This window comes from Myotis yumanensis, unplaced genomic scaffold (genome assembly GCF_028538775.1).
Source record: "Myotis yumanensis isolate MYYU_CA2020_CCGP unplaced genomic scaffold, mMyoYum1.0.hap1 SCAF_6, whole genome shotgun sequence".
NCBI lineage: Eukaryota > Metazoa > Chordata > Mammalia > Chiroptera > Vespertilionidae > Myotis > Myotis yumanensis.
Genome location: NW_027223757.1, coordinates 93,066,557 through 93,085,161, shown reverse-complemented (window position 1 = coordinate 93,085,161; position 18,605 = coordinate 93,066,557). Strand labels below are relative to the sequence as shown.

The 18,605-nt window shown below is 50.8% G+C and overlaps 1 pseudogene; it reads left to right on the top strand.

Moving 5' to 3' along the window:
- The first annotated feature begins 4,189 nt into the window (after positions 1–4,189).
- LOC139012951 (uncharacterized protein C2orf78-like) lies at positions 4,190–8,282 on the top strand (annotated as a pseudogene).
- The last annotated feature ends 10,323 nt before the right edge of the window (positions 8,283–18,605 follow it).

The window sequence follows — 18,605 nt, the reverse complement described above, 5'->3', positions numbered from 1 at the left end:
TACACTTTGCCTGTCCCCTAGTCTCCAAGAATGTCCTTGTCTTTCTCTAACTAGTCTCCTCATCACATTTGCCTGGCTTTGCACCCAAGCATGGCAGACAGAGAATCCGAGAGGCCCAAAGTTCTACAGCGGTTGTTTGCAAAGGAGGAGGAGACTGCAGTAACTGTCACACCAGATACACTTTATGAGAGAAGGAAAAGGGAAAACATCGTGAAGGCCTCTCACATATGATAGGGCAGGATGGCAGGATGCCTACATGGACCAAAGAACCAGAGAGAGCAAATTATGGGCAGAAGAAGTGCAACCAAAGGCTGGAAGAGGAAAGGTTTGCAGTCAGCTGACACCTAGCTCTGTGGTCGTTGCTTGTAATGGACAGAGTCCATTGGGGAAGCATCAGACACTACAAAGAAGACCCTGCTGATGGAAGTGGACAGGAAGTAACATCCATGAGTGTCAGAATGCAAGGTCAAAGCTTGTCTACAATCAATGCCTACAATGAAGAAGGAGAAACAATGAGAGTAGTAGGAGATGCAAGTCAACCTAGCCTGGCCCAGCCCAACCCTGACAAGGTAGGATTCAAGGAGAAGAAACTACAAGGGAAGAACCTTGGACCACATCATTCTGCACAAAATACACTCAAGAAACTTCATTTTACTGTTCAACCAACTGACAGAAAGAGCTCCTTAATCCCTTCCTTTTCTCCTCAAAAGCCACAGTAAATTCACTAATGAGATGGACTGGTATGATTTCAGAACAACTGTAAGTGTGCAACCTAGATGTCCCTTTCCATTCTCTCTAAGGATATTAGCAAAATATATAATGATAAACATGTTATACAATACAATATGGAGAATATAAGTAACTAGCAGTTAATTGTATTCATGAATGTCTGTAACAGACTGAGATTACTTCCCTAACATAAGGGCCTGGGGAAAGTGAGACTATCACAGCTGTATTGTCATCTAGCCCATGTGTCCTGAGAGCTCAGCCATTAAGGTGTTGGTTTAGCTCCCCTACAGCTCCTGCTATCCAATCCTGTCTTCTTGGGAACCTGACCTCCCGATTGGCTCTCTCATCCCTTTAAACTGCCTGCTTTGTGACATCATTCTCCCACCAAACCTACCACCACCTGCTAGAATCTTGGGGTGCCCATGGAGTTGTCTGTAAATAAATTTGGATCATCGCAACTGACCAGTGACCAGTAACTGCTGACCAGTGACCAGTGGCCAGTATGACCAGTGGCCTTCGTACTGGACACATGTGCTCTTTGGCTTCAGCCACTGAGGAATCGTCATTCCTTGCATCTACAGTTGTTATCTGCTCTTCTTCTCTGACCATGTCAGGTAAGGAAAGGACCATTTTAAAGTTTCTCATTAGATGTTTGTTTGCCCCTAAATTTAGCAATAGAGTCAAAAGAGCATAGAATAATTTGAGGAAATACTGATCTAGAAGTCTGCAGACCTAATTTCAGTTTAGATTTTGACATCTACTAGCAATGTGACTTTGGACAAGTCATTGACTCTCTCACAAAATCTGTTTTTTCCTCATCTGCTACATTCAGATGTTAGAATGGCTGGGGACTCTAACCCCTTCCTTCTCTAATATGGAGTTTTAAAGAACACTCCAGTTGACAATGATATCAAGACTTCTTGATAGTGTTTCAACAGCAATAGAAAGAAAACCTCAGTCATGTAGAAAACTAGCAATATATATATATGATGTGTCATGTGTAATGATCTCCCACCACCAAGGTTTCAACTTTACTATTTTAAATTGAGTGCTGTTCCAAAGGGTATATTCATGTGGTTTGGAGTTTTCTATCCAAAGTAGGATAACAGAGAAAATAGGGAGAGAGTACTGGGCTAAAGGAAGGCAAGTATTTCAATGTAAAAAAAAATAGAACATTTTTCATCAGCACAGGACAACAGGAACCAAGAGGGAGGGAAAAACACAAGCAAGTAGGAGGGGAAATTATAAAAATTAACAAGGAGAGCATGAAAGAGCTCATGAGAACAAAAAGAGCAGTTTGGAATGGAATATTGGAGGGAACCAAAGATTTTAAATGAAAGCAGAAGGAGCAGAGGGGTGAAATCGGCTCGGACCTGGGCAAAATAATGTGGATCTCAGCAAGTGCTTACATGGATAAAATAGGAAAGGAAGTAAGGCTGGAGTCGGGCACCACTAGCCAAAGCCATGTATCAAAACAATCATTCAGTTGCCTGTATTTTTTATTGCCCCTCTGAACACAGAAGGCATGTGACAGTTTGCAATATAAACATTTAAAAGTGTATTTCAGAAATGATGTTTCTTATATACCAGAAACTAAAAAAGGTGATTATCTAGGGCATTGGAAATGACAGAATTTTCAGTGTTTCAATTCATTCTGATTTTTAAACTATGACAATGTTTTGTCTAGTAAAAAAAAATTAAGACTTTAAAAGAAAGATATATCCAAAATGGAATCAAAAAGAACACATCCTTTGTGTGATTAGTATGTTTGAAGTCAAAGATGTTCTTCATCTTCAAAGTTATTTTCTTCCTAACGCAGAGAGCACACTGATACACAGCCATTGCCTCACTTCAGGTCATAGCTACTTAAGGAAAATAAGAGAGCATCAAGTCCCACATCTCTAATTTCTCAAAAAACAAGTTTGTGGATTCTCTTGGGCATTCCTACATTAATTTTATTTTAAACTAAAATGTAGAGGTAATGGTTTTAAGACTTTGGATACGACCCCTTTCCTGGATGTTGAAGATGATGATAATCTAGGTTTTATGATAAATATAAGAAACTTCATGATACATTTCAACTGTTCTTTTCTCTTTGTTTAGAGCTTATATTAATTTATATATATATAAATTAATATAATTAATATATATAATTTATATATAATTAATATAATTTATATATAATTTATATATATAATTTATATATATAAATTAATATATGTATATATATATATACATCTACTACACTAAGTATTTTTTTAATATATTTTATTGATTTTTTACAGAGAGGAAGGGGTAGGGGTAGAGAGTTAGAAACATCGATGAGAGAGAAACATCGATCAGCTGCCTCCTGCACATCTCCCACTGGGGATGTGTCCGCAGCCCAGGTACATGCCCTTAACCGGAATCAAACCTGGGACCTTTCAGTCCGCAGGCCAACACTCTATCCACTGAGCCAAACCGGTTTTGGCTCCACTAAGTATTTTTTACTTAATAGGGAATAGTCAGAGAAACACAAATGAATACAATAATGGAATTCCTTTACACTTACTCTACTCTCGGCTTTAAAGTAGTATTTACTGAAATATTGGTCTTGCATATATTGGAGGCACATGTACATCAACAGTGATTACAGTGTGCTGCTTGTTATGGATTTTTTACTGATATAACTCCTCTGTCCATATGCCCTGGCTAAGAATTTACTCAAAATCACCTATGGTGGGTTCTTTCCGGTTAACAGTATTCACTAAAATAGAATAAGCAATATTTACTTTTATGATTCTGCCTGTAAGGAGCAGAACTTCATATTGTAGTAAATTTCGTAGGCTTTGACATTTGCTACGTGCCTCATTTCTTGAGAAACTCACTCTCAGATAGTCATTCTGAGGTAGGATCAGAAATCAGGCATGAAGACAGTAAGAAAGACCCTTTAAGTTGACCAACTGCATTGAGCTTCTATGAGAATGATAGGAAGAGCATGTGAAGGGCACAGGCAAAATGAGACGCTGAAGATTGTCATGACAATAGATGTGCTGTCTTCTCCTGGACAAACGAACATCTGCATCAGAAGTTCTATTGCTCCTAGAGGTGGGCAGTGTAATGTGCAGAGCTCTGGCAAGGAAGTCGGGATGCTTAGGTTATGGAAGCAAGTACTCAAACTAACATAGGGAGAGAACTGAGCCATAGTTCCCTCACTCATAAAAGGAGAATGTTAGAACAGGGATCCTCAAAGGACTCCTGGTTCTAAAATGCTTTAATTCTAGGAAAGAGCATGCAAATCAATACTACAGCATGGTCAAGGGTAAGATAGGTCAGGGAGTGGTTGCTTCAACCCTAGAGAACAATGTATGAACCACACCACGTGGGTCTTGTGTACATTTTTGCTCAAGTTTTTATATTGTGTATAAAAGCCTAAGTGACCGAAAGACCAAAAAACTGAATGACCAGTTGACAGGCCGCTATGGCACGCTCAACGCAGGAGCTGGCCTATGGAGGTCAGTGCGCTCCAACAGTGGAAACACCGCTAAGCTAACTGATGGGCAACAAACACCTGGGCTCATGACTGGAGAGAGCAGCTGCAGCGGAAGGAGCCTCTCCCACCTCTGCGGCAGTGCTACCACTATCAAGCTGGAGCTGCTCAGCGCCTGGCCCTGGCTCAGGCTCCTCCCCGTCCACATGCTGCGAGGCACATTACTACATCCCTCGGGCCAAAACCAGAAGTACAACATCCCCCCCAGGGGTCCTGGATTATGAGAGGGCACAGGCAGGCTGAGGGACCACACCAGTACATGATATATATATTTTATTGTCTTCAGAGAGGAAGGGGGAGGGAGAGAGAGAGAAAGAGAGAAACATCAATGATGAGAGAGAATCATTGATTGGCTGCCTTCTGCAGGCCCCTTACTGGGGAATTGAGCCCGCAACCTAGGCTTGTGCCCTTGACTGGAATTGAGACCGGACTTGCAGGCCAATGCACTATCCACTGAACCAAAACAGCTAGGGCTGAAAGCAACAATCTTAAAATAATGATGATTTTCACACATGTTACTTATCAATCTCTCTGACTTTTTTCATCACCCTCTTGGTCCCTACAGAGAATTCCCAAAATCCACCTTTCCTTGGAATTTCAACCTCCCTGCAACGCTCTCTTCCTGTGGAGAGCAATGCAGGAAGTGTCTGCAATTTCTACAGTGTCTCTGCTCCAGCCAACAGTTCACCATGGCTCCTGCCATCAGCCTATGGCACCTCTTTCCAAACTCTCATGGGTGATGCCTACTTTTACCAACATTCTAGCACAACCGTGTTGTCTGGAGTTCCTGGCCAGAGCCCAATCTCCATTCCAGCTGCTTCCAATCCTAAAGTTTTTGAGTGAGCTCTTACAGGAGACACTGAAAAGAAGTCATCATCACTCAGAAACTTCACTGTGACTGTCATTGACCAGGACACAACTGTCTCCTCTATGTCTCTGGCGTCCCAGTGTGAGAAAACCTCAGATGCCTACAATATGGCCCCTCAGTACCCATCACTTTCTGTCAACCTTGTTCAGGCACAGAGCCTGTCACATGCCTACCAGGTGGGAAGTCATGTGTGTTACTATAATCAAGGCACAATGGGCCCTCTGCTCTCTGAAGAGGGTGGTCCCTACCTGCAGTCCTATGGCTCTGTGTCTTACACAGAGAGCAGGGCCTCTGCCCCTGACCCAGGGATGGTCATGGTGCTAAAGGAGACTCAGTCCACAAACATGATACCACCAGCCTCCACTTCTGGAATCTGGTACTCTGTGCCTCCTCAACCCATCACAAAGACAGGTTTTCAAGGTGATTACAAACAGCAACGAGGAAGAGAAATAAGATCGGCATTTAAAACTAGAGTCCATCTACAGCTGGGACGTGGTGGGTCCTCAGAGAGCTAGAATGTAAGTCCTGTGACTTTAACCACTACCACCCTCAGTCAATGCCCTCCTTGGTCAGACTCTTTATGAGGACACCTGATAGAGGTGGGAAGGTCAGAAACTAACAGCCATGGATGTTACATGTAGGAGAACTCCAAGGGCATACCAAGGGACACCCCACTTTCCACTGCCCTGCCTAATGAGTCCCCCTGAACCACAATACTACAATAAAGTCCCTTGATTTATTGTTTTACTCTCTTTCTAAGGCCTTTCAGGACATTATTGTGATAGTGCCCATTTAACTTTCCATCACTTCCTTAGTTGACAACAGGATTTAGGATCGTGTGTTCCAACATCTTGTCCAAAGCAAACAGGCTATTATCTCCCCTTGATTATAGGCTTCATCAGGAAGAGCTCCATTCCCTGACTTAGCCTTGGTGTGAAGTGTTTTCATTCACTCAGGAAAGTAGAGAGAATTACAAGGGTTCCATATGAGAATGGGAAACATTTTTTTTAAATGACTTTTATTTTTTATTTGACTTATAACATCCTTGTGAAATGCAAAGAAAATTATTTTAAAAATGACATCAAAGGGTCACCATTAAGAACCAGAACAGTTGCCTCTTATCTCCTAGCACACAGTGCATTCATGGTCCTGCAAAAGAGCTTGTAGGAATGCCTTTCCCACTGTTGAAAGGCACATGATTGCGGCATCGGTGGTGCTAGGGGAGCATCTTATTACCAGGGACTGACCGACTTCCCTTTGTTTCCATTGTAGTGATGGAGACTTCCCTGGGGATGGAGATTTCCTTGGCATAGCAACTTCCAGGCCAAATATTTTATTTACCACCTGCTCCAGAATTCCCTGAGGCCTGCAGTAACAGACATACCCAGGTACTTGAGAGTTATCCACCACCTCAGAGTGGGGACATTTCAATGGCATCCCTAGTCCAGAATCCTATTAACCTCCTGGCACTGCCTCCAGCTCCAAGCCAGGAACAGAACGAGAATAAGACTGTGGAGAATATTAAAACCAAGCTTCACAAGCACCTGAATGGGTACCAGATCCCAACAGAAAACGAGGCTCCTCCACTGCTCCCTTTAGAAGTCCCTGACCTTCCACAGGTGCTGGCCTGCATTGATCCCTTTGGCCAAGAGGAGCAGCCTGGTTGTGACAAGTCTGGTTTGGGAAAGAATAGCCTGAGTCTTAAGGACCAAGGGACACTTGAAAATGGGACTGAATCTAATGACAGTTTGGCAGACATCGACACACTGGTGAAGGGTATTCACCTTCCACAGGTCTTAAATTCCTTGGATGACCTTGATCAGCCCCAAGGACCCAAGGTGATCAAAACCAAAGACACCAGGGGCCTCAAGTTGCACGAAGTGCAGAAAAAGTCAAGTGTCAGAAAGACTTGCTCTGATCAAGGCAGCAAGATCAAACATAAAGCCTCTGAGCCTATGAGTGATGCTCCCAAGACCAAGATCAAGACCAAGAGCCCAGATTGTGTGTTTGTGGAAGAAGTGGTTCCTTGCAATGCTGCAGCTGGTGGCAGGGCTCCTTCGAACATGGCCAAGCATTCTAACAGCAAACCTCAGAAAGCTGCAGCCAGCAGGACCAGCAATACTAAGAGCCATGGGCAGGAAAACACCAAAAGAAACAAAGAAAAATCCTCCAAGAGAGCTGAGGAGAGGATGCAGTCAGGGAACAAAGTCAAGGCAGAGGAGAAGCCAGCCATTCCCAAGATGAAGAGGAAGAAAAGTCATCCTGAGCTGCCACAAGACGCCATCAAAAAGCCTCGCAGCGGCCTTGGTGTGCACATGCTGGAGTCTGTGCAGGTCTTCCATGCACTGGGCATGAAGAGGGATGAGAAAGCTCACCTGTCTTCCTCATGGGTCCTGGGAAAGTCAAGCAACCCCGAAGGCCCCCAGCCACGCCCAGTTATTAGACCATGCTGAATAGGACCAGTGAGGGCAAAGGTCCTGAGAAAACTCAAGTCAAACCTCAAAAACCACATGGATGTGCTGACCAAGGGTCTCCACCTCCATCCCAGGACAAGCTGCCTTCTCCCGGGAAGGTCAAGTTGGTGCCATTGCTTTTTCCAACCATGGACAAGCCTCAAGTTCGACCTGTTCCTCGCAGGCCACAGTCTCTGGCATCACGTCGGCCTGCTGTGACCAACCCTGCCAAGCCTGCTGCGGTCACTGCATCCCTGCCAACTCCTGTATCTTTGACAGGGCCTGTCAAATCAGCTCAGCCAATATCGTCCAACTCAGCTGGACCACGTTTGACCAACCGAGACTGCCCTCGTGTCCGGCAGCCTCCTGCTTCTAGGCCTGGGCCCTACAAAACATCATCTTGTGCTTCTTTCCAGCGGGAGCCTGTTCACTCGGCTGTGAGCCAGCCCCAGACTCCGCTCAAGCCTCACACCACTATCTACTCCAGGATTTCGCCCTCCAACCAATTCCATGGAGGAAACCTGATGTCCTTGGGCCAGTCATGTCAACAACCATCACAAATGAGCAGATGCCAGATCGAGAGGCCATGAAGAGGAAGGCTCAACTAGAGCGTGAGAATGCTGCCAAATTGGGGACAAGGCAGCATTTCATTGAGAGGGAAAAAGAAATGGACATTTCTCTCTACTATGGCTATGTGATGTAGGAGATGCTGGCAGTGCTGGTGCCACTTTGGGTACCTGTTATTTTTCCATAGAAAGTTAGATCCATAGATAGATAGATAGATAGATAGATAGATAATAGATAAGAATTTTGGAATATTGATATATTTTATAACTTAATAAAAGCTACATCCCTGACTCCAAGACCATTCCTACTTTTATTGCTAAAGCGCCAGGGTCGGTATAACGTCTTTCCTCTCAGCCCATTTAGTTTGCTCACGCGTTGGCCCACCGTCTTCAAGAAGCCGTCCTGGCCTCCAGGCCTGGCAGGGCGCCCCCCCTTTCACTCTCATACTCTCATCGCTCCATCTACCTCTCCCTGGGCAGGCAGTGGGGCAGGTGGGGTGCACTGCCAGCTCGGGACGCGCCCAGGCTGTGCCCCCCGCCAGAAGTGCAGTGCCAAGGGTCATTCTCAGGTTGCGAAGAATGACACCTGTGGGTCTGAGCAGAAGTGGAATTTATTAAGGGCACCAGGAGGCTCAGCCTCTCAGGGTCCAGGGGACGCGGCCGGGACACGATGGACCAGAGCAGCGTCTGAGGCTCCATGGGCTCTGCGGTGTCACAGCAGACAGACAGGTGCGGAGCTGGGGGCTGCTGGGTGCTCTTGGAAACCCAGCTGACTTTGGAAACTGGACATGGCCAGGCAACCACGGCCGCCAGAACGGAGGCTTTTCCATCCCCAGCACCTGCGAGAGGCCTGGGGTGCTGTGAACCACAGCCAAGGAAAAGGGGTGTGGAGGACACCACGTCGCTCACACTGGAGCTAGGTGGAGTTCACAGCCAGGGGCCACTCTCTCTTCGCCTTTGCTGCTGTGGCCACTGCACGGGGAACACAGCCAGAGCTACTCAGAGAACTGTGGGCGGAGTAGCAGCCTTCATGCTATCGACTCTCCTTGCTGTCTGCCCTCAACTCTCTGAGGTGACCCTGGTATCCGGGACCTCATCAAACCTGAGAGGAGCCTTCCAGATGCTGAGGGTAAAGCGGCCCCACGGGGTCTTAAAGGGGTCACCTTAACAGACAACATGCGAAATAGGATTGTCAAGTCCATCTAATTGCTCATCTACCATCTTGTAAGGAAACCACAGCAAAACCCTCTGGAGCAGATAAAGAAGCGATTCAATGCAATGTTCTTGTCCATCCAGCCAGGGGTCACCCCTCCAACTGCTGACCTGGACACATCCCTGGGTCCAAGAGAAGCTGGCCCCTGGCTTGTGGGGAAAGGCATGGACGCTATACACTCCACAGGCCATTAGAGCTTGTGCACACTTCCCTGTGGGGCCCACCAGCCGTGCGTTCATTGCTGAGATGACTCCGTATGTGACGGGAAGGCCTTCATCAAGGAAGGTTGTCTCATGCAAGTCTATTTCCTGGAATCGGCCACGAGATAAGCAAGTTGTGGAGATAGCACATAGTCTCCTTGGGAAACACGGTCCACCCATGTTCCCTTTTCTAAAGGCCTCGAGACTGGAGGGGCAGGGACGTTTCACTCCTGTGAGCTTTCCAAACCCAGGCAAGGTTGCAAACTCAAGGCAAAGGAAAGCAGATCCGACATTCCTCGTCTAAAATTCAACCAAGAAGCGGCACTCATGCCTCCTGGAGTGTGAAATAGACGCTGCTCTAACCAAACCGCCCATCAAGAGAAGCCACTGGACGCCAGAGATGCTGAAGGACTCAAGCCTGTGTTTAGGGCGACTGAGCAAGACATCAGTCTTGCTATGGCATCTAATGAGGCCCCACCTTCTGCAGATGCGATTAAACAGCTCCTTGCAGCTTAGTCCTAATGGCCGTTGTACTTGATTTAGAAAAAAAGAACAGAAAAGTAACAGAAAGAGGAGAGGAGAGGAGAGGAGAGGAGAGGAGAGGAGAGGAGAGGAGAGGAGAGGAGAGAGTGTGGAAAGGTGACATCTGACATCTTGCTGTTCTGTAACAGGAGGCAGACTTTCTGCTTCTTATTGGGGGGAGGCCTCCAGGCAGAAGAGGGTTCAAACGCTGGAGGCTAAGAAGGCAAACAGGACACACCCTACATAATCATGGAGATTGGAGACCTAGAGGCACAGGAGATCTTCCTCCCGCCGTTGTCAACAATGCAGCCACAGTTGCCATAACAAAGCCAAGGGCAATCGCCTCTGTTACGGTTGGAGGAAGCGTTGCCCTGGAGCAATTTTTCTGCTACCCGTGTCCCGCACCTATATGATATAAGAGGAAAGCCTTTCGACCAATACATTCACGAGAATAGAGGAGTGCCTACTGGGCCCAGTTCCTTCCAACCGTGGAGGCCGTTAACGCCTTTAAAGCCTGATCCGGAGCTTGTGAATGGGGTCATAGAGTACTCTTTGGCCATATTGTACCATATGATCAGGAAGCCCCAACAAAGCCCAAATACACAAATTGGACGGAGGTTTAATGCTCTTTATGCTACTGTTAAGCCTGGTGTCCAGCCTCCTCCAGTGGAGATAGACCCTGTCCTTGACCCGAGGACTACAGCTATGTGGTTCACTGAGAAGGGCCTGTTGTTGTACTCACGCATTGCTTCATGCTGATGAGCAGATCTCTCTAGGGCCAACTGCAAAAGCCTTCATCTTGAAGATTAAGCTCTTGTCAGCCTTTGCTGAGATGACTCCTTACCTTACGATCAAGTCGTTCCTGAATGAGGGATATCTCACGCTTCGATGCTTCCCGGAGTAGGCGCCGAGATCAAGGCCTTCACTAAAGCTGAGAAGGAGCTCCGTGAGCAACATGGTGACAGCGCCTTCCCTTACATCAAGTGCCTCCGCTTGGCCCAGCATGAGAGATTGGCTCCTGTCAATTATCCCAACCTGTGCAAAGTTGCAAACACGAGAAAGCGTAGTGTGGATGATACATTTCGGGACCACAAGACAACCAAGGAGTCATTGTCGCAGCTCACAGATAGAGAAATCGAAACTGCCCTCGCCCAGCCTCCTATTAAAAAGAGAATGATGAGTCAGGAAGACGCCGAGGGGCTGAAAGAGGTCTTTAGAGTCTGTGATGAGGATCTTAAGGATGCTCTTCGTGGTCCAGGCAGCGTAACGCTATCGAGACCTGAAGATATCCTTGCACTTCTAACAGGAGATCTGAGCAACATCCTCCTAACCAGAATTAACAAAAAACATGACACCATGTCACAACCACAACCCTCTGGACCCCACACAAAACAAGACACACCAGCCAAAGCATCCGCAGCAGCAGCCAAGCCAGCAGCCAGGCCAAGAACATCCAAAAGGATCAGAAAGACACGGAAATCACTCGAAAAGATCCACAAGTCATGCACACGCGCGGGGCGGACCTCCACTGTCCAAAAGACCCACCATGAATTTATGTCAACTGTTGAATCTGAAGAGGTTGCTGATATTGTTAAACTTGAAGATCCAGGACTGGTTAACAGGGCCGTAGTTGTACAAACCATGGCACAGCTTCAAGGTGTGCAAACCTCTTCCCTGAAGGCCCAAGAAGCTCAAGTCCTCACAAGATGATAGGCTGCAAGGACTGATGGATGCAGCTAAGACTCCATCTGATGCAATCATGGCCATTTTGCATCAACTTCTTGAGTATGCTCAGAAAAACGAAAATGGAAGAAATGCAGAAAGATATCGAGGATCTTAAGAGGAGAATGAGTCGGCTGAGCCTATCATCCTTTGTGTCTTCTATTCCTCCTGAAGAACAGGTTGACTTGGCACCACGTCTTAGGTCCCAAAGTACAGAACCACCAGCAGAGCCCGCAAAACCTCAAGAGCCAAAAGAGCAGAAGCTCAGTGAGGCTCGCAGTGTTATTCGGGCTTATTTTGAGTCTTCTGGTTTGTAATTATTTACAAAAAAAATAAAAAGAAGGCAAACAGCCCCACTGTGACCGCAGGCTTCCCTCTGCCTCATCGCCGAAGCTCCTCCCCAGCTGTTCTGTTTGATGCCAACATTCGCTCAGTAAAGAACTACACAAATGCAGCTCCACGTGCCTCCCTCCATCTGATTCCAGCCACGAGCGCCCAGTTACGCTTCCCGTCCCCACGTGGTCCGACCTGTAGGGAGGACGTGCGGAAGCTTGTCACCAGGATGGGTCCCAGCCCAGGCGAGTCCTGGACTCAGTCCAGGTGAAGGTGAGTAAGTTTACTGAAGAACCGGATAAAGAAATCCAAAGGCCAAGCTGACTTCCTTTGTCCTGAGGGTTTTATCTCTTTTCTATAGGTGGGAATTCTAGGGGGGTCCCAGGGGGGATCTCAATAGAATATGCATTAGATTTCCGGTGTGTCCTTTAGTGTGCTCATGTATCAAAATGAGTGTAGGGTGGAACAGGGGTCATTCTCTGGTGTTTTGTCTTTATCTTGGATTACTCAGGCTTTGGTTTTAGGTTGCTTTTTGTTATCTCTCTTCCTGACTAAGATGATTTAAATCGCCTGCTCTTAAGTATGTTGGCTGGGGGGTAGGTGCAAACCACTGCTCTGAGATATGTTGGCTGGGGGGTAGGTGTAGACCACTGCTCTTAGGTATGTTGGCTGGGGGGTAGGTGCAAACCACTGCTCTGAGATATGTTGGCTGCGGGGTAGGTTAGACCACTGCTCTTAGGTATGTTGGCTGGGGGGTAGGTGTAGACCACTGCTCTTAGGTATGTTGGCTGGGGGGTAGGTGCAAACCACTGCTCTGAGATATGTTGGCTGGGGGGTAGGTGCAAACCACTGCTCTGAGATATGTTGGCTGGGGGGTAGGTTTAAACCACAGCTCTGGAGAACCTTTGTTTAGGGAGGATAGAGTTTTATAATTTATCAGCTGGCTGTTAATTAGCCGTTTCGGCCACTTGTTCAGCCATTTGTCTGAGTTTCCTCATTCCACTTGCCAGGGAGTTTTCCTAGTTTCTCTCCCACCTGCCGCAGCCTGTGCTGCTCTGTGTCTCCGTGCAGTGGGCAGTTGACATCTGGTGTTAGAGATGGGTCCCTCGTGAGATTGCAGCTTAGGAACCAGTGCCCCAGGCCCAGTCCCTTCTGAGCCACCAGCCACTTAGGTTCCCCTTTCCTAAGGCTGGTGGCCTTGCCCCAGTCCCTGGTGACAGGTGGCCGTCTGGACAATGGCTGTCCCCGCCCATGACCCCGGCCCAGTAGAGCCCTTCCATTCCCACAAACTAGTGCAATGCCCTCCAGTGGCCACTGTGCTCTTGGGAGCGAAGTCAAACTTGCAGCCTTTCTGACATCGCTGCGCCAAGGCTTAAAAAAAGGACGCCGCCTTCACCTAAACAAGGACATTGCCTGCAGTTGGGACCCTGGGAAATCCCAGCCCCGCCCTCCTGAGCGCCGTGTGCTGATCAGGGCCCCAGCACTTCTGCAGGGGATGGATGGACGAGTGAGTAGGAGGCTGGATGGTGAATCACTGGATGGATGCGAGCCTGCCCTGCTGGCCCGGGCAGGGGAGGGGGCAGAAAGGAGCCCGCAGTCTGGGGAAAGCAGGTTAGGGGTAAATGAGTCTGCGGTTTTGAAGACTCTTGAGCACAAGATTATGCCTCCTTTGTCTGAGATGGTGGGAGTGAGGTAGGGTCTCGCCAGAGGTAGGGGGATGGGCATTTCCTGGGGCCCTTTCTGGGAACTTCTCTGAAGTTGCCCAGAGTCTAGGCCGGGCCAGGAAGAAGAGGATCTGGGGATCTGCCCAAGGCACCCTTGTCTGCTCTTCCTGCGTGAGGACACCAGGGGGAAGTGCACGGCTCCCCTCTGGCACCGCGCTCCTCCCCGCAGAGAAAGCGCGCACGTATTTCCGCCGCAGAGCCGTGGGGTTGACTGCTACACCCAGGGCAACCAATCATATGATTTCCGAGCAAGACCTTTGGAGATTGACTATACATCCCCTGGTCATTAATCTCCCATATCCAGGGGTTGGGCGAGTGTGTTTGTTACTGGAGAAGGTTGCCTCCAACTTCACGGAACATTTCTGCAGGCTGCACGGCTTCCCCTCACCTCCTTGTCCCTACACAGTCCCCTCCCTGCCCTCCCACCTGCCTAGATTTCCCATGACCAGCAGCAGCAAATAAGGAGGGTGGGCAGGAGGGAGGCCCTGAGGGCACTGCGCCTGGAAGCTCATGTGCAGCTCCGGCAGGGAAAGGGTGCAGAAGAGGGGGCACCTGGGGAGGACCCGTACAAGCAGGGCTGCGGCAGCTCTGGTCAGCTGGGGGCACTCGCAGGGGGGCGGGGAGCAGCAGGGCTGCTAACGTGTTCCTTCTGGAGCTTCCGAGAAGCCCCTGTGGGGCGAGGCAGGTGGGAGTGGGCGGAAGCTGAGAAGGTCCGGCCGGGGGGCTGTTGCTCCATGGAGACCCTGAGCCCCTTGCTCCTTACAGGCCTTCCCCACTGGCTGGGCAGAGGGCAGCGGGCAGCGGGCAGCAGGCAGCGGGCCTCCCGGCCCTCAGGCCCAGCTGGGAGGGCCTCTGGAGCTGTGAAGAAAGGGAAGGTGTGGGCGGGGAGAGCTGAGGGCCCACAGAGAGAAAGACTTCATACCCTCCAGCCAGCATGGGTGCTGACTCCCAGGTGGAGGCCGTCTCTCTGGGTGGCCCCAGCTGTACCCGTGGCAGTTCCAAATGGGGTTCTGGCCGACTGAGCCTCCCGGGGTGCTCGGCCAGCTGCAGTGGCCGCGCTGGGCTGGCTGAAGAAATGTCCCTGGGGACACTGTGTGCAAGATGGGGTGGGCTTGGGGTGCTGGGAGGGCCAGTGGGAATTCTGTGCTGCTGTCTGCCATACCAAACTCCCCCCAAGCTCCCCGACACCCTGTGGAGGACATCTGAAACTGTTTGCAAGGGTGAGGTGGGAGGAAGACAGAGGGTCCCAAGCCTGGAGCAAGTGCCCCTCACCTGTCGACCCCTCTACTCTCTTTCTTGGGGTCACTTTCCCAGAATGCACCCCTCCTCCCACATCACTTTCTTCACCTCTCCACCCAGTGTCCTCATGTTACAGACTGCAAAAAGGGGCTGCTGTCTCCACCCCTTCAGCCAAGCGGTGCCAAGCTTTGGAGTCCACGTGTCCCTCCCAGAGGGTCTGTGGCGCTCCTGTGAATGCCCCCCGGGGCCTCGGCCCAGGATCTGTGCTGCATTCAATTCCATGGCAGCTGTGCTGGCAAAGCCGGCCCAGCCCAGAGCCGAGCACAGGGCTGCCGCCTCCGGAGGGCTCCCCTCGGCTCAGCTTCAAGGCCGAAGTGGATTCCACTTCTCGGAAGGTGGGTCTGGGAGCTTCCCTCAGCTCCGCTCTTTGGCCTTTGCTTCCCACCTCTCACCTTCCACCCCAGACCAAGTCCTAACTCCACATTGTTTCTGCTAAGACTTCCCAGCTGGGCAGGGACCGTGCCTAAAAGGCGCTCTGGCCCTTCGCACTACCTCCTTAGAAATGCAGCGGCCTCGCCCCGCCCTGGAGACCTGCTGTCTGTCCGGGAACCGCCCAGCAATGAAGCTGGCCTTCCCTCTCCTCCACCTCCTCCTGGAGCCACGGCCCAGGCCCTGTCGAGCTCTCCTGCGCTCCCACTGCCTGGGCACCTACACTCCCTCCTGCCCCGGGCCTGCTTCTCGTCTGTAAAATGACAGGCAGGAGAACCAACCACTGTCCAAAGGGCAGGGCAGCAGCTGAGAGGGCCCATGAGCCTGCCGTGCACAGGGCAGTGGGCCTGCAGGACAGGCAGGGGAGGAGGGGAGGGGTGATGAGCCTAAAAGCAAGGCAGCCCTGTCCCCGGCCCAACAGGGATTTCTTGGAACACTTGTGAAGGGAGCAAGTCACTGATGAGTGCAATGGAGGGCCCAGCAGGTGGAGGGGATCCCCACTTCTGGGTCCAGGAGAGAAAGGCTGGGGTCCTGGCCTAAGTTTGGGCAGACGGCAGTTCTAAACTAAGGCGAGAGCGGGGCGTCCCCCCTCTGACACAGGTCACCATGCTTTGTACTGTGTGACCTCACTGACAGGGCCAAGGGTGAGCAGGAGACCAAGGCAGTCCAGTCTCCCGGGGGTGCCGTATCCTGAGGAGGAAGCAGGTGGAGAGGAGCAAGCCCAGAGGCAGAGGCGCGGGCTGGGAGCCCTGCTGGGTCCCCAACAACCTGTCTCCAGGAGGCTGCCACCTCTTGACCCCCAGGACCCCCAGTTCCCAGGTGGCCCCCTTCCAGTGGCCAGTTTCTGCGGAGCCCCTCGTGCCAGACTCTGAGAGCATGAGCAGCAGAACCGGAAAGGCCCTTAGAACGGAGGGGTGAGTGCTGCCGGAGGACAGCGAGGGAGCGGGGGTGGGGGGGGTGCTGAGCACCTGGAACGTGGGCGCTGAGCACGTGGAACATGGGCGCTGAGCACCTGGAACGTGGGCGCTGAGCACGTGGAACGTGGGCGCTGGGCACGTGGAACGTGAGTGCTGAGCACGTGGAACGTGGGTGCTGAGCACCTGGAACATGAGCGCTGAGCACCTGGAACGTGGGCGCTGAGCACCTGGAACGTGAGCGCTGAGCACCTGGAACGTGGGCGCTGAGCACCTGGAACGTGAGTGCAGAGCACCTGGAACGTGGGCGCTGAGCACCTGGAACGTGAGTGCAGAGCACCTGGAACGTGGGCGCTGAGCACCTGGAACGTGAGTGCAGAGCACCTGGAACGTGGGCGCTGAGCACCTGGAGCGTAGCTCGTGGGAATGATGCACTAGAAATATAAACTAGGGTAAATGTCAAGATTCTGCATACACACAAAGAGTCTAAACATTTCATTACTAATTTATATTGATTGCACTTTAAAATGGTAAGACTTTGGAGAGAGAGAAAAAAGATTGCCCACAGGCCTGTGACTCCCACCCAGATCATGAGCCTTTCAGCGAGGAGCTGGTCCTGGACCCTGCAGGCCACCTCTCCCCTGCGCAGCCTGTTCCTTAGGAACTGCTCTCAGACAGACAAACAGCAGAAGGGTCCCCAGAGGGCCCTGGCATGGCCCCGCAGCACGGGCAGGCGAGGCACGCAGGCGTGGCCCGCGCAGGCGCCACGGCACAGCCCGGGGCTCTGCCTGACATTCTTTCATCTTAGCTCGGTGCGTCAACTCCCTTTCTGCACAGAATGAAGAGAGGTCTCCCCACCGGAAACTGCATTTAGCATCTCCTTTCTGCAGGGCCAGGAGGTGCCATCGACAAAGCTCTCGTGTTGCAGATGGCCCGCCATATGCCACTGTCTCGCACGCTATCACCTTATAAAGCAGATTCTGTCAGGTTTTAGGAGTAAAAGCTTAATTAACAAGTGGTGTGTACAATTATGTACTTAATTATCCTCTGCTTTTATTCCTTTGTTGTTTCTTGTTTTGCAAAAGTTTGGTAACAATTAGAGACAACTGTTCCTAAGGCAGTTTCTCTCTGCCCCTCTGTGGGTATGGGGAGGAGGCTTGCTCCCCTCCCCGCCCACCAGGGGGACCGGGGCACCAGCGAGCTCCACGCAGCCCTGCACTCTCGTCTACATCTCTGGGCGGTGGCAGGCGGGATGGTGTCTCCAGAGTTTCCCGTGGTGCCGCTGCAGCCAGCTGGGCACCAGACCAAGGCCTCTGGTCAGGGCAATCCTCTTCTTGTCCTCTCTCCATCTCTCCCTGTCAGTCCACCCTGAGCACGTGTGGCTGGACTAGGGTGGTGACGAGGCAGAAGGTGCTGGGGGAACAAGGGACAGTCCCTCCTCGGGGTAAGGAGAGAGGCAGCTTTAGGGAGCCGAGCTCAGAAAGCGAGGCAGCCTGCGATGGAACACACGAGGTATCTCACGCAGGGAATTCGCCTCTGCAGCCAGACCCACGATTTGGGGCGTAGAAAGAGGCGATTGGCGTCCCGGAAGGATCTCTGCTTACATCCCACGTGAGCCGAGAGGCAGGAGGCCGTGCAGACGTCCTGTGTAAGCATCAGGGCAGGTGTTTGAGGCAAACCTCCCTCAGAGTTAAAACTCATTTACCAACACGCGGTGACAGAGTGGCCCCAGAGCTGACCGAGAAGCCAGAGACACTGGGAACAGCCCATCTGGCTCCTCAGGGGGCTCGGGGCTGGCCGGCTCCTCGGCTGGAGGGCTGGTCTCTGTGGACATTAGCTGGGACTGCGCACAGTCTGGGGAGACCAGAGGGCTCGGGGCGGGGAGAATGGAGGAGATGCAAGAGCAGAAGAATTGCAGAATCAGGAGCTCAGGGCTCCCCTTTCTCCTCCAACTCCAGGGGAAACCTGAGGCCCCTCCCCGAAATGATGACAGACAGACGAGGCCACGCCCAGCACCTCAGCCCGGAGCCCTTGGCCACCCACTTCCCTGTCCCATTTCCCTCCTCTGCAGTGAGCCGCAGGGGCAGGGTGATTCTGGGCTCTG